This window comes from Heterodontus francisci, chromosome 23, assembly GCF_036365525.1.
Source record: "Heterodontus francisci isolate sHetFra1 chromosome 23, sHetFra1.hap1, whole genome shotgun sequence".
NCBI classification, from domain to species: Eukaryota; Metazoa; Chordata; class Chondrichthyes; order Heterodontiformes; family Heterodontidae; genus Heterodontus; species Heterodontus francisci.
The window spans coordinates 3,813,572-3,830,114 of record NC_090393.1 but is presented as its reverse complement, the minus strand read 5'-3'; the positions used below and the strand labels follow the sequence as shown (position 1 = coordinate 3,830,114).

At 50.9% G+C, this 16,543-nt stretch overlaps 1 protein-coding gene across 4 annotated transcripts in view; it reads right to left on the bottom strand.

The window, feature by feature from the left end:
- Positions 1-16,543, bottom strand: part of abcb9 (ATP-binding cassette, sub-family B (MDR/TAP), member 9) — a 102,962-nt gene that overhangs the window by 63,748 nt on the left and 22,671 nt on the right. The gene's annotated exons all lie outside the window — the stretch shown is intronic.

Genomic DNA, 16,543 nt, shown 5'->3' with positions numbered 1-16,543 from the left:
GTTATTTAATCGTGCTGAGGCTATCATTGCTGATATACCTAGAAGCGAAGGAGAGGACTTGCACTTCTCTAACGCTTTACACATCCTCGGGGCAAAGCAAAGCACTTCACAGTCAATCACGTTCTTTTTGAGGTACAGCAGGCAATTGGTGAACAGCAAGATCCCAACAAACAGCACGAAGATAATTGTTACTTGAGGGGCAAAACATTGTCCAGTACACGAGAGGAGAATTTCTTATTCTCCTTCAAATAGTGCCATTGGGATCTTTTATCTTCAGAAAGGCAATTGATCCCCTCCAGCATTGATTTACCTCTGTCTTCTAAAGGGTTTAGACCTTTGCTTAGGTCCAACAGAATTTGCACCATCTCCCCTGACATGAGTCTAATTGCAGCCTCCCAAGGATGTACCTGGCTGGGATTCCCAGGATAGCCCAGAAACTCACTCAGACAGTTCTCTTGATGTCGGGGCCAGTTGGAAGAATCCCCACTGGAATTTCTTCTAAAGATGCAAAGTGGGGGAATCTTAGCAGATCCAGATTCTTCCAACCTTCCTGTCTCCCAAATCAGAGAACACCACACTCATATTTGGCCCCAATCAAAATTTCAGAGTCTTTAAGTTTAAGAAGCTCACACCACCATTTCAAAAATACTCCTTATTAGTTATTGCATTAAATAATCTTACATAAAACCAACCCTAAAAAGAAGGGTTTTGACAGTGTCTCCCAAACTGCACTGTCGGGGGGTCAGTACTGAGGGAATGCTGCACTGTCAGAGGGTCAGTACTGAGGGAGTGCAGCACTGCCAGAGGGTCAGTACTGAGGGAGTGCTGCACTGTCGGAGGGTCAGTACTGAGGGAGTGCTGCACTGTCGGAGGGTCAGTACTGAAGGAGTGCTGCACTGTCAGAGGGTCAGTACTGAGGGAGTGCAGCACTGTCGGAGAGTCAGTACTGAGGGAGTGCTGCACTGTCGGAGAGTCAGTACTGAGGGAGTGCTGCACTGTCGGAGGGTCAGTACTGAGAGAGTGCTGCACTATCGGAGGGTCAGTACTGAGAGAGTGCCGCAGTCCATGTTATTATGAAGGACAAAGGCAGCAGGTGCATGGGAACACCACCACCTCCCAAGTTCCCTTCCAAGTCACACACCAATCCTGGATATATATTGACGTATCTACACTGCTGCTGGGTCAAATTCCTGGTCCTCCCGACCTAACAGGACTGAGAGTATCTTCATCACACGGACTGCAGCAGTTTGAGAAGACTTGCTACCACCAGCAACGCCCGTATCGCAAGATTCACGTCCGTTGCATTTCCCACAACTCCCAAACAACTCCATCAGTTTTGTGAAGTAAAGTATTTCTTTCTGAAAACTTTATTGGCTGCTTCTAATAATTTTCTCTTCAATTAGATATTTAGTAATTTCATCTTTCATGAAAAGTTCCAAAATAACCTCCACCATAGATGTTACACGAGCTGGCCTGTAATTGCCCAGATAAGTTCACTCTCCTTTTTTGAAATGAATATTATATTGGACACAAACTAAGGTTTTTTTGAACTTTGTTCAATCTGAATGAATATTTTGGGGATTATCAGTGCAGTGAGAGAGCAGTGGGTTAGCATTATCAGACAAAATAGCACAAAGAGATTTTGAGCTGCGACGATAGGGAGCAGTGTGATTGGTCAGAGTGCTGATCGTTGAGGGGAGGGGGCTGGAGAGTAGTGGTGGTGATTGTGGGACATAGCTGCAGCAATCAGCAATAGGGTGATGTTCTTATGTTACTGGACTAGTAAAAGAAAAAAATAAGACTTGCCTTTATATAGCATTTTTCGTGATCATGGGATGTCTCAAAGTGCTTTACAGCCAATGAAGTACTTTTGAACTGACCCTCTGACAGTGCAGCACTCCCTCAGTACTGACCCTCCGACACTGCAGCACTCCCTCAGTATCGACCCTCCAACACTGCAGCACTCCCTTAGTACTGACCCTTCGACAGTGCAGCACGCCCGCAGTACTGACCCTCTGAGAGTGGAGCACTCCCTCAGTACTGACCTTCTGACAGTGCAGCACTCCCGCAGTAACGTCCCTCCGACAGTGCAGCACTCCCTCAGTACTGATACTCTGACAGTGCTGCACTCCCTCAGTACTGACGCTCCGAAAGTGCAGCATTTCCTCGATACTGACCCTCCGTCAGTGCAGCACTCCGTCGGTACTGCACTGAAGTGCCGGACTTGATTTTTGTGCTAAAGCCCAGCAGTGGAACTTGAACCTGGAACCTTGTAGTCAGCGGCAAGAGTGCTCCCCACAACTGACAGAATAATCCAGACACCTGAGTTAAAAGAACACCACAGCAGGTGGGGAATTTAAATAAAATCGGGAATAAAAAGCTAGTATCAGTGATAGTGACCATGAAACAACGAGATCAGTCACTGCTGGGGGCAATAGAGTTGGAGGGATATTGGTGGTGATCGGTCGGGGGGGAAGCGGGAGAGATGTTGTGGTGATTAATGGGGGGGAGAAGCTGTGATTAATGAGGGGGAGAAGCTGTGCTTAATGGGGGGGGGAGAAGCTGTGATTAATGGGGGGGGGGGGGAAGCTGTGATGAATAATGGGGGGGGGAAGCTGTGATGAATAATGGGGGGGGAAGCTGTGATGATTAAAGGGGGGGAGAAGCTGTGATGATTAATGGGGGGGGGAGAAACTGTGATGAATAATGGGGGGGAGAAGCTGTGATGATTAATGGGGGGGAGAAGCTGTGATGAATAATGGGGGGGGAAGCTGATGATTAATGGGGGGGAGAGAAGCTGTGATGAATAATGGGGGGGAGAAGCTGTGAAGATTAATGGGGGGGGGGAGAAGCTGTGATGAATAATGGGGGGGAGAAGCTGTGATGATTAATGGGGGGGAGAAGCTGTGATGATTAATGGGGGGGGGAGAAGCTGTGATGATTAATGGGGGGGAGAAGCTGTGATGAATAATGGGGGGGAGAAGCTGTGATGATTAATGGGGGGGGAGAAGCTGTGATGATTAATGGGGGGGAGAAGCTGTGATGATTAATGGGGGGGGGAGAAGCTGTGATGATTAATGGGGGGGAGAAGCTGTGATGAATAATGGGGGGGGGGGAGAAGCTGTGATGATTAATGGGGGGAGAGAAGCTGTGATGAATAATGGGGGGGAGAAGCTGTGATGATTAATGGGGGGGAGAAGCTGTGATGATTAATGGGGGGGGGGAGAAGCTGTGATGAATAATGGGGGGGGAGAGAAGCTGTGATGAATAATGGGGGGGAGAAGCTGTGATGATTAATGGGGGGGAGAGAAGCTGTGATGATTAATGGGGGGGGGAGAAGCTGTGATGATTAATGGGGGGGGGAGAAGCTGTGATGATTAATGGGGGGGGGAGAAGCTGTGATGAATAATGGGGGGGGGAGAGAAGCTGTGATGAATAATGGGGGGGAGAAGCTGTGATGATTAATGGGGGGGGAGAAGCTGTGATGATTAATGGGGGGGGAGAAGCTGTGATGATTAATGGGGGGGGGAGAAGCTGTGATGATTAATGGGGGGGGGAGAAGCTGTGATGATTAATGGGGGGGGGAGAAGCTGTGATGATTAATGGGGGGGGGAGAAGCTGTGATGAATAATGGGGGGGAGAAGCTGTGATGAATAATGGGGGGGGAGAGAAGCTGTGATGAATAATGGGGGGGAGAAGCTGTGATGATTAATGGGGGGGAGAGAAGCTGTGATGAATAATGGGGGGGAGAAGCTGTGATGAATAATGGGGGGGGAGAGAAGCTGTGATGAATAATGGGGGGGAGAGAAGCTGTGATGAATAATGGGGGGGAGAAGCTGTGATGAATAATGGGGGGGAGAAGCTGTGATGATTAATGGGGGGGAGAGAAGCTGTGATGATTAATGGGGGGGAGAGAAGCTGTGATGATTAATGGGGGGGAGAGAAGCTGTGATGAATAATGGGGGGGAGAAGCTGTGATGAATAATGGGGGGGAGAGAAGCTGTGATGAATAATGGGGGGGAGAAGCTGTGATGAATAATGGGGGGGGAGAAGCTGTGATGATTAATGGGGGGGGGTGAAGCTGTGATGATTAATGGGGGGGGAGAAGCTGTGATGATTAATGGGGGGGAGAAGCTGTGATGAATAATGGGGGGGGGGAAGCTGTGATGATTAATGGGGGGGAGAGAAGCTGTGATGATTAATGGGGGGGGGGGGTGAAGCTGTGATGATTAATGGGGGGGGAGAAGCTGTGATGAATAATGGGGGGGAGAAGCTGTGATGATTAATGGGGGGGAGAAGCTGTGATGATTAATGGGGGGGAGAAGCTGTGATGATTAATGGGGGGGAGAAGCTGTGATGAATAATGGGGGGGGGGAAGCTGTGATGATTAATGGGGGGGAGAAGCTGTGATGATTAATGGGGGGGAGAAGCTGTGATGAATAATGGGGGGGAGAAGCTGTGATGATTAATGGGGGGGAGAAGCTGTGATGAATAATGGGGGGGGGGGAAGCTGTGATGATTAATGGGGGGGAGAAGCTGTGATGATTAATGGGGGGGAGAAGCTGTGATGAATAATGGGGGGGAGAAGCTGTGATGATTAATGGGGGGGAGAAGCTGTGATGAATAATGGGGGGGGGGAAGCTGTGATGATTAATGGGGGGGAGAAGCTGTGATGATTAATGGGGGGGAGAAGCTGTGATGATTAATGGGGGGGAGAAGCTGTGATGAATAATGGGGGGGGGGAAGCTGTGATGATTAATGGGGGGGAGAAGCTGTGATGATTAATGGGGGGGAGAGAAGCTGTGATGAATAATGGGGGGGAGAAGCTGTGATGATTAATGGGGGGAGAGAAGCTGTGATGATTAATGGGGAGGGGGTGAAGCTGTGATGATTAATGGGGGGGAGAAGCTGTGATGATTAATGGGGGGGAGAAGCTGTGATGATTAATGGGGGGGGGAGAAGCTGTGATGATTAATGGGGGGGAGAAGCTGTGATGATTAATGGGGGGGAGAAGCTGTGATGATTAATGGCGGGGAGAAGCTGTGATGATTAATGGGGGGGAGAAGCTGTGATGATTAATGGGGGGGAGAAGCTGTGATGAATAATGGGGGGAGAAGCTGTGATGATTAATGGGGGGGGGGAGAAGCTGTGATTAATGGGGGGGGGGAAGCTGTGATGAATAATGGGGGGGGGAAGCTGTGATGATTAATGGGGGGGAGAGAAGCTGTGATGATTAATGGGGGGGGGGGTGAAGCTGTGATGATTAATGGGGGGGAGAAGCTGTGATGATTAATGGGGGGGAGAAGCTGTGATGATTAATGGGGGGGGGGGAGAAGCTGTGATTAATGGGGGGGGGAAGCTGTGATGAATAATGGGGGGGGGAAGCTGTGATGATTAATGGGGGGGGGGAGAAGCTGTGATTAATGGGGGGGGGGAAGCTGTGATGAATAATGGGGGGGGAGAAGCTGTGATGAATAATGGGGGGGAGAAGCTGTGATGATTAATGGGGGGGGAGAAGCTGTGATGATTAATGGGGGGGGGAGAAGCTGTGATGAATAATGGGGGGGAGAAGCTGTGATGAATAATGGGGGGGGAGAAGCTGTGATGATTAATGGGGGGGAGAAGCTGTGATGAATAATGGGGGGGAGAAGCTGTGATGAATAATGGGGGGGGGAGAAGCTGTGATGATTAATGGGGGGGGAGAAGCTGTGATGAATAATGGGGGGGGAGAAGCTGTGATGAATAATGGGGGGGAGAAGCTGTGATGATTAATGGGGGGGGAAGCTGTGATGATTAATGGGGGGGGAAGCTGTGATGAATAATGGGGGGGAGAAGCTGTGATGAATAATGGGGGGGGAGAAGCTGTGATGATTAATGGGGGGGGAAGCTGTGATGATTAATGGGGGGGGAAGCTGTGATGAATAATGGGGGGGAGAAGCTGTGATGAATAATGGGGGGGAGAAGCTGTGATGATTAATGGGGGGGAGAAGCTGTGATGATTAATGGGGGGGAGAAGCTGTGATGAATAATGGGGGGGAGAAGCTGTGATGATTAATGGGGGGGAGAAGCTGTGATGATTAATGGGGGGGGGAGAAGCTGTGATGATTAATGGGGGGGGGAAGCTGTGATGAATAATGGGGGGGGGAGAAGCTGTGATGATTAAAGGGGGGGGGAGAAACTGTGATGAATAATGGGGGGGAGAAGCTGTGGTGATTAATGGGGGGGAGAAGCTGTGATGAATAATGGGGGGGAGAAGCTGTGATGATTAATGGGGGGGGGGAGAAGCTGTGATGAATAATGGGGGGAAGAGAAGCTGTGATGATTAATGGGGGGGAGAAGCTGTGATGAATAATGGGGGGGGAGAAGCTGTGATGATTAATGGGGGGGAGAGAAGCTGTGATGATTAATGGGGGGGGGAGAAGCTGTGATGATTAATGGGGGGGAGAAGCTGTGATGATTAATGGGGGGGAGAGAAGCTGTGATGATTAATGGGGGGGAGAAGCTGTGATGAATAATGGGGGGGAGAAGCTGTGATGAATAATGGGGGGGGAGAAGCTGTGATGATTAATGGGGGGGAGAGAAGCTGTGATGATTAATGGGGGGGAGAAGCTGTGATGAATAATGGGGGGGGAGAAGCTGTGATGATTAATGGGGGGGAGAGAAGCTGTGATGATTAATGGGGGGGAGAGAAGCTGTGATGATTAATGGGGGGGAGAAGCTGTGATGAATAATGGGGGGGAGAAGCTGTGATGATTAATGGGGGGGAGAGAAGCTGTGATGATTAATGGGGGGGAGAGAAGCTGTGATGATTAATGGGGGGGAGAAGCTGTGATGAATAATGGGGGGGGAGAAGCTGTGATGATTAATGGGGGGGAGAGAAGCTGTGATGATTAATGGGGGGGAGAGAAGCTGTGATGATAAATGGGGGGGAGAAGCTGTGATGATTAATGGGGGGGGGGAGAAGCTGTGATGATTAATGGGGGGGAGAGAAGCTGTGATGATTAATGGGGGGGAGAGAAGCTGATGACTAATGGGGGGGAGAAGCTGTGATGATTAATGGGGGGGAGAGAAGCTGTGATGATTAATGGGGGGGGGTGAAGCTGTGATGATTAATGGGGGGGGAGAAGCTGTGATGATTAATGGGGGGGGGGGAGAAGCTGTGATGATTAATGGGGGGGGGGGGGAGAAGCTGTGATGATTAATGGGGGGGAGAAGCTGTGATGAATAATGGGGGGGGAGAAGCTGTGATGATTAATGGGGGGGGGGAGAAGCTGTGATGATTAATGGGGGGGAGAAGCTGTGATGATTAATGGGGGGGGGGGAGAAGCTGTGATGATTAATGGGGGGGAGAGAAGCTGTGATGATTAATGGGGGGGAGAGAAGCTGATGATTAATGGGGGGAGAAGCTGTGATGATTAATGGGGGGGGAGAGAAGCTGTGATGATTAATGGGGGGGGAGAAGCTGTGATGATTAATGGGGGGGGGGAGAAGCTGTGATGATTAATGGGGGGGGGGAGAAGCTGTGATGATTAATGGGGGGGAGAAGCTGTGATGAATAATGGGGGGGGAGAAGCTGTGATGATTAATGGGGGGGAGAAGCTGTGATGATTAATGGGGGGGGGAGAAGCTGTGATGATTAATGGGGGGGAGAAGCTGTGATGAATAATGGGGGGGGAGAAGCTGTGATGATTAATGGGGGGGAGAAGCTGTGATGATTAATGGGGGGGGGAGAAGCTGTGATGATTAATGGGGGGGAGAAGCTGTGATGATTAATGGGGGGGGGGGGGAGAAGCTGTGATGATTAATGGGGGGGAGAGAAGCTGTGATGATTAATGGGGGGGAGAGAAGCTGATGATTAATGGGGGGGAGAAGCTGTGATGATTAATGGGGGGGAGAGAAGCTGATGACTAATGGGGGGAGAAGCTGTGATGATTAATGGGGGGGAGAGAAGCTGATGATTAATGGGGGGGGAGAAGCTGTGATGATTAATGGGGGGGAGAGAAGCTGTGATGATTAATGGGGGGGGGAAGCTGTGATGATTAATGGGGGGGAGAAGCTGTGATGATTAATGGGGGGGAGAAGCTGTGATGATTAATGGGGGGGAGAGAAGCTGTGATGATTAATGGGGGGGAGAAGCTGTGATGATTAATGGGGGGGGGAGAAGCTGTGATGATTAATGGGGGGGGGAAGCTGTGATGATTAATGGGGGGGAGAGAAGCTGATGATTAATGGGGGGGAGAAGCTGTGATGATTAATGGGGGGGGAGAGAAGCTGTGATGATTAATGGGGGGGAGAAGCTGTGATGATTAATGGGGGGAGAAGCTGTGATGATTAATGGGGGGGGAGAGAAGCTGATGATTAATGGGGGGAGAAGCTGTGATGATTAATGGGGGGGGAGAGAAGCTGATGATTAATGGGGGGAGAAGCTGTGATGATTAATGGGGGGGAGAAGCTGTGATGATTAATGGGGGGGGAGAGAAGCTGATGATTAATGGGGGGGGAGAGAAGCTGATGATTAATGGGGGGAGAAGCTGTGATGATTAATGGGGGGAGAAGCTGTGATGATTAATGGGGGGGAGAGAAGCTGATGATTAATGGGGGGGAGAAGCTGTGATGATTAATGGGGGGGGGGGAGAAGCTGTGATGATTAAAGGGGGGGAGAGAAGCTGTGATGATTAATGGGGGGGGGAAGCTGTGATGATTAATGGGGGGGGGGAGAAGCTGTGATGAATAATGGGGGGGGAGAAGCTGTGATGAATAATGGGGGGAGAAGCTGTGATGATTAATGGGGGGGGGGGAGAAGCTGTGATGATTAATGGGGGGGGAGAAGCTGTGATGAATAATGGGGGGGGCGGAGAAGCTGTGATGAATAATGGGGGGGGGAGAAGTTGTGATGAATAATGGGGGGGAGAAGTTGTGATGAATAATGGGGGGGGGGAGAAGCTGTGATGAATAATGGGGGGGCAGAAGATGTGATGAATAATGGTGGGGGGGGAGAAGTTGTGATGAATAATGGGGGGGAGAAGTTGTGATGAATAATGGGGGGGGAGAAGCTGTGATGAATAATGGGGGGAGAAGCTGTGATGAATAATGGGGGGGAGAAGCTGTGATGAATAATGGGGGGGGGAGAAGCTGATGATTAATGGGGGGGAGAAGCTGTGATGAATAATGGGGGGGGAGAAGCTGTGATGATTAAAGGGGGGGAGAGAAGCTGTGATGATTAATGGGGGGGGAGAAGCTGTGATGAATAATGGGGGGGAGAAGCTGTGATGATTAAAGGGGGGGAGAAGCTGTGATGATTAATGGGGGGGGGAGAAGCTGATGATTAATGGGGGGGAGAAGCTGTGATGAATAATGGGGGGGGAGAGAAGCTGATGATTAATGGGGGGGAGAAGCTGTGATGAATAATGGGGGGGAGAAGCTGTGATGATTAATGGGGGGGAGAAGCTGTGATGATTAATGGGGGGGGGGAGAAGCTGTGATGAATAATGGGGGGGGAGAAGCTGTGATGAATAATGGGGGGGAGAAGCTGTGATGATTAATGGGGGGGGGAGAAGCTGTGATGATTAATGGGGGGGGGAGAAGCTGTGATGAATAATGGGGGGGGCGGAGAAGCTGTGATGAATAATGGGGGGGGGGGAGAAGTTGTGATGAATAATGGGGGGGAGAAGTTGTGATGAATAATGGGGGGGGGAGAAGCTGTGATGAATAATGGGGGGGCAGAAGATGTGATGAATAATGGTGGGGGGAGGAGAGTTGTGATGAATAATGGGGGGGAGAAGTTGTGATGAATAATGGGGGGGGGAGAAGCTGTGATGAATAATGGGGGGAGAAGCTGTGATGAATAATGGGGGGGGAGAAGCTGTGATGAATAATGGGGGGGGGGAGAAGCTGTGATGAATAATGGGGGGGAGAAGTTGTGATGAATAATGGGGGGGGGAGAAGCTGTGATGAATAATGGGGGGGGGAGAAGCTGTGATGAATGATGGGGGGGAGAAGTTGTGATGAATAATGGGGGGGGAGAAGTTGTGATGAATAATGGGGGGGGAGAAGCTGTGATGAATAATGGGGGGGGGAGAAGTTGTGATGATTAATGTGGGGGAGAAGCTGTGATGATTAATGGGGGGAGAAGCTGTGATGAATAATGGGGGGGGAGAAGATGTGATGAATAATGGGGGGGGGAGAAGATGTGATGATTAATGTGGGGGAGAAGCTGTGATGATTAATGGGGGGAGAAGCTGTGATGATTAATGGGGGGGGGAGAAGCTGTGATGAATAATGGGCGGGGGGGAGAAGCTGTGATGATTAATGGGGGGGGAGAAGCTGTGATGATTAATGGGGGGGAGAAGCTGTGATGATTAATGGGGGGGGAGAAGCTGTGATGATTAATGGGGGGGGGGAGAAGCTGTGATGATTAATGGGGGGGGGAGAAGCTGTGATGATTAATGGGGGGGAGAAGCTGTGATGATTAATGGGGGGGGAGAAGCTGTGATGATTAATGGGGGGGGAGAAGCTGTGATGATTAATGGTGGGGGAGAAGCTGTGATGATTAATGGTGGGGAGAAGCTGTGATGATTAATGGGGGGGGGAGAAGCTGTGATGATTAATGGGGGGGGGAGAAGCTGTGATGATTAATGGGGGGGGAGAAGCTGTGATGATTAATGGGGGGGGAGAAGCTGTGATGATTAATGGTGGGGAGAAGCTGTGATGATTAATGGGGGGGGGAGAAGCTGTGATGATTAATGGGGGGGGGGAGAAGCTGTGATGATTAATGGGGGGGAGAAGCTGTGATGATTAATGGGGGGGGGAGAAGCTGTGATGAATAATGGGGGGGGGGAGAAGCTGTGATGATTAATGGGGGGGGGGAGAAGCTGTGATGAATAATGGGGGGGGGAGAAGCTGTGATGAATAATGGGGGGGGAGAAGCTGTGATGAATAATGGGGGGGGGGAGAAGATGTGATGATTAATGGGGGGGGGGAGAAGCTGTGATGAATAATGGGGGGGGGAGAAGCTGTGATGAATAATGGGGGGGGGGAGAAGATGTGATGATTAATGGGGGGGGGGAGAAGCTGTGATGAATAATGGGGGGGGGAGAAGCTGTGATGAATAATGGGGGGGAGAAGCTGTGATGAATAATGGGGGGGGAGAAGCTGTGATGATTAATGGGGGGGGAGAAGCTGTGATGATGAATGGGGGGGAGAAGCTGTGATGAATAATGGGGGGGGGAGAAGCTGTGATGATTAATGGTGGGGAGAAGCTGTGATGATTAATGGGGGGGGAGAAGCTGTGATGATTAATGGGGGGGGGGAGAAGCTGTGATGATTAATGGGGGGGAGAAGATGTGATGAATAATGGGGGGGGGGAGAAGATGTGATGATTAATGTGGGGGAGAAGCTGTGATGATTAATGGGGGGAGAAGCTGTGATGATTAATGGGGGGGGAGAAGCTGTGATGATGAATGGGGGGGAGAAGCTGTGATGAATAATGGGGGGGGAGAAGCTGTGATGATTAATGGTGGGGAGAAGCTGTGATGATTAATGGGGGGGGGAGAAGCTGTGATGATTAATGGGGGGGGAGAAGCTGTGATGATTAATGGGGGGGAGAAGCTGTGATGATTAATGGGGGGGGGGGTGAGAAGCTGTGATGATTAATGGGGGGGAGAAGCTGTGATGATTAATGGGGGGGGAGAAGCTGTGATGATGAATGGGGGGAGAAGCTGTGATGAATAATGGGGGGGGGAGAAGCTGTGATGAATAATGGGGGGGGAGAAGCTGTGATGATGAATGGGGGGGAGAAGCTGTGATGAATAATGGGGGGGGGGAGAAGCTGTGATGATTAATGGGGGGGGAGAAGCTGTGATGATGAATGGGGGGGAGAAGCTGTGATGAATAATGGGGGGGGGAGAAGCTGTGATGATTAATGGTGGGGAGAAGCTGTGATGATTAATGGGGGGGGGAGAAGCTGTGATGATTAATGGGGGGGAGAAGCTGTGATGATTAATGGGGGGGGGGTGAGAAGCTGTGATGATTAATGGGGGGGAGAAGCTGTGATGATTAATGGGGGGGGGGAGAAGCTGTGATGATTAATGGGGGGGGGGAGAAGCTGTGATGAATAATGGGGGGGGGAGAAGATGTGATGATTAATGGGGGGGAGAAGCTGTGATGATTAATGGGGGGGAGAAGCTGTGATGATTAATGGGGGGGAGAAGCTGTGATGATTAATGGTGGGGAGAAGCTGTGATGATTAATGGGGGGGGGAGAAGCTGTGATGATTAATGGGGGGGGAGAAGCTGTGATGATTAATGGGGGGGGAGAAGCTGTGATGATTAATGGGGGGGAGAAGCTGTGATGATTAATGGGGGGGAGAAGCTGTGATGATTAATGGGGGGGGGAGAAGCTGTGATGATTAATGGGGGGGAGAAGCTGTGATGATTAATGGGGGGGGGGTGAGAAGCTGTGATGATTAATGGGGGGGGAGAAGCTGTGATGATTAATGGGGGGGGGGAGAAGCTGTGATGATTAATGGGGGGGGGGAGAAGCTGTGATGAATAATGGGGGGGGGAGAAGATGTGATGATTATAATGGGGGGGGGGTGAGAAGCTGTGATGATTAATGGGGGGGAGAAGCTGTGATGATTAATGGGGGGGGGAGAAGCTGTGATGATTAATGGGGGGGAGGAGAAGCTGTGATGAATAATGGGGGGGGGGAGAAGATGTGATGATTAATGGGGGGGGGGGGAGAAGCTGTGATGAATAATGGGGGGGGGAGAAGCTGTGATGAATAATGGGGGGGAGAAGCTGTGATGATTAATGGGGGGGGAGAAGCTGTGACGAATAATGGGGGGGAGAAGCAGTGATGAATAATGGGGGGGAGAAGCTGTGATGATTAATGTGGGGGGGGGAGAAGTTGTGACGAATAATGGGGGGGGAGAAGCTGTGATGATTAATGGGGGGGGAGAAGCTGTGATGAATAATGGGGGGGAGAAGCTGTGATGATTAATGGGGGGGGAGAAGCTGTGATGAATAATGGGGGGGGAGAAGCTGTGATGAATAATGGGGGGGGAGAAGCTGTGATGAATAATGGGGGGGGGAGAAGCTGTGATGATTAATGGGGGGGGGGAGAAGCTGTGATGATTAATGGGGGGGGAGAAGCTGTGATGATTAATGGGGGGGGAGAAGCTGTGATGATTAATGGGGGGGGAGAAGCTGTGATGAATAATGGGGGGGGGAGAAGCTGTGATGATTAATGGGGGGGGAGAAGCTGTGATGATTAATGGGGGGGGAGAAGCTGTGATGATTAATGGTGAGGAGAAGCTGTGATGATTAATGGGGGGGGAGAAGCTGTGATGATTAATGGGGGGGGAGAAGCTGTGATGAATAATGGGGGGGGGAGAAGCTGTGATGATTAATGGGGGGGGGAGAAGCTGTGATGATTAATGGGGGGGGAGAAGCTGTGATGAATAATGGGGGGGGAGAAGCTGTGATGAATAATGGGGGGGGAGAAGCTGTGATGAATAATGGGGGGGGGGAGAAGCTGTGATGATTAATGGGGGGGGGAGAAGCTGTGATGATTAATGGGGGGGGAGAAGCTGTGATGAATAATGGGGGGGGAGAAGCTGTGATGATTAATGGTGAGGAGAAGCTGTGATGATTAATGGGGGGGGAGAAGCTGTGATGATTAATGGTGAGGAGAAGCTGTGATGATTAATGGGGGGGGAGAAGCTGTGATGATTAATGGGGGGGGGAGAAGATGTGATGATTAATGGTGAGGAGAAGCTGTGATGATTAATGGGGGGGGAGAAGCTGTGATGATTAATGGGGGGGGGGGAGAAGATGTGATGATTAATGGGGGGGGAGAAGCTGTGATGAATAATGGGGGGGGGGAGAAGCTGTGATGAATAATGGGGGGGGGGAGAAGATGTGATGATTAATGGGGGGGGGAGAAGCTGTGATGAATAATGGGGGGGGGGGAGAAGCTGTGATGAATAATGGGGGGGGAGAAGCTGTGATGAATAATGGGGGGGGGAGAAGCTGTGATGATTAATGGGGGGGGGGAGAAGCTGTGATGATTAATGGGGGGGGAGAAGCTGTGATGAATAATGGGGGGGAGAAGCTGTGATGATTAATGGGGGGGAAGAAGCTGTGATGAATAATGGGGGGGGAGAAGCTGTGATGATTAATGGGGGGGGGGAGAAGCTGTGATGAATAATGGGGGGGGGGAGAAGCTGTGATGAATAATGGGGGGGGAGAAGCTGTGATGATTAATGGGGGGGGGGAGAAGCTGTGATGATTAATGGGGGGGAAGAAGCTGTGATGAATAATGGGGGGGGAGAAGCTGTGATGATTAATGGGGGGGGGGAGAAGCTGTGATGATTAATGGGGGGGGGAAGCTGTGATGAATAATGGGGGGGAGAAGCTGTGATGATTAATGGGGGGGAAGAAGCTGTGATGATTAATGGGGGGGGAGAAGCTGTGATGATTAATAGGGGGGGGAGAAGCTGTGATGATTAATGGTGAGGAGAAGCTGTGATGATTAATGGGGGGGGAGAAGCTGTGATGATTAATGGGGGGGGAGAAGCTGTGATGATTAATGGGGGGGGAGAAGCTGTGATGATTAATGGGGGGGGAGAAGCTGTGATGATTCATGGGGTGAGAGAAGCTGTGATGAATAATGGGGGGGGGGAGAAGCTGTGATGATTAATGGGGGGGGAGAAGCTGTGATGATTAATGGGGGGGGGAGAAGCTGTGATGAATAATGGGGGGGGGGAGAAGTTGTGATGATTAATGGGGGGGGAGAAGCTGTGATGATTAATGGGGGGGGGAGAAGCTGTGATGATTAATGGGGGGGGAGAAGTTGTGATGATTAATGGGGGGGGAGAAGCTGTGATGATTAATGGGGGGGGAGAAGCTGTGATGATTAATGGGGGGGGAAACTGTGATGATTAATGGGGGGGGAGAAGCTGTGATGATTAATGGGGTGAGAGAAGCTGTGATGAATAATGGGGGGGGGGAGAAGCTGTGATGATTAATGGGGGGGGAGAAGCTGTGATGAATAATGGGGGGGGGAGAAGTTGTGATGATTAATGGGGGGGGAGAAGCTGTGATGATTAATGGGGGGGGAGAAGCTGTGATGATTAATGGGGGGGGAGAAGCTGTGATGATTAATGGGGGGGGGAGAAGCTGTGATGATTAATGGGGGGGGAGAAGCTGTGATGATTAATGGAGGGGGGAGAAGCTGTGATGATTAATGGGGGGGGGAGAAGCTGTGATGATTAATGGGGGGGGGAGAAGCTGTGATGATTAATGGAGGGGGGGAGAAGCTGTGATGATTAATGGGGGGGGGGGAGAAGCTGTGATGATTAATGGGGGGGGAGAAGCTGTGATGATTAATGGGGGGGGGAGAAGCTGTGATGATTAATGGGGGGGGAGAAGCTTGTGATGATTAATGGGGGGGGGAGAAGCTGTGATGATTAATGGGGGGGGGGAGAAGCTGTGATGATTAATGGGGGGGGGAGAAGCTGTGATGATTAATGGGGGGGGGAGAAGCTGTGATGATTAATGGGGGGGGAGAAGTTGTGATGATTAATGGGGGGGGAGAAGCTGTGATGATTAATGGGGGGGGAGATGTTGTGATGATTAATGGGGGGGGAGAAGCTGTGATGATTAATGGGGGGGGAAACTGTGATGATTAATGGGGGGGAGAAGCTGTGATGATTAATGGGGGGGGGAGAAGTTGTGATGATTAATGGGGGGGGAGAAGCTGTGATGATTAATGGGGGGGGAAACTGTGATGATTAATGGGGGGCAGAAGCTGTGATGATTAATGGGGGGGGAGAAGCTGTGATGATTAATGGGGGGGGAAACTGTGATGATTAATGGGGGGGGAGAAGCTGTGATGATTAATGGGGGGGGAGAAGCTGTGATGAATAATGGGGGGGGAGAAGTTGTGATGATTAATGGGGGGGAGAAGCTGTGATGATTAATGGGGGGGGAAACTGTGATGATTAATGGGGGGGGCAGAAGCTGTGATGATTAATGGGGGGGAAGCTGTGATGAATAATGAGGGGAGAGAAGCTGTGATGATTAATGGGGGGGAGAAGCTGTGATGATTAATGGGGGGGGGAGAAGCTGTGATGATTAATGGGGGGGGCAGAAGCTGTGATGATTAATGGGGGGGGAAGCTGTGATGAATAATGGGGGGGGAGAAGCTGTGATGATTAATGGGGGGGGAAGCTGTGATGATTAATGGGGGGGGGCAGAAGCTGTGATGATTAATGGGGGGGAGAAGCTGTGATGAATAATGGGGGGGGAGAAGCTGTGATGATTAATGGGGGGGAGAAGCTGTGATGATTAATGGGGGGGGCAGAAGCTGTGATGATTAATGGGGGGGGAAACTGTGATGATTAATGGGGGGGGCAGAAGCTGTGATGATTAATGGGGGGGAAGCTGTGATGATTAATGGGGGGGGAAACTGTGATGATTAATGGGGGGGGCAGAAGCTGTGATGATTAATGGGGGGGGAAGCTGTGATGAATAATGAGGGA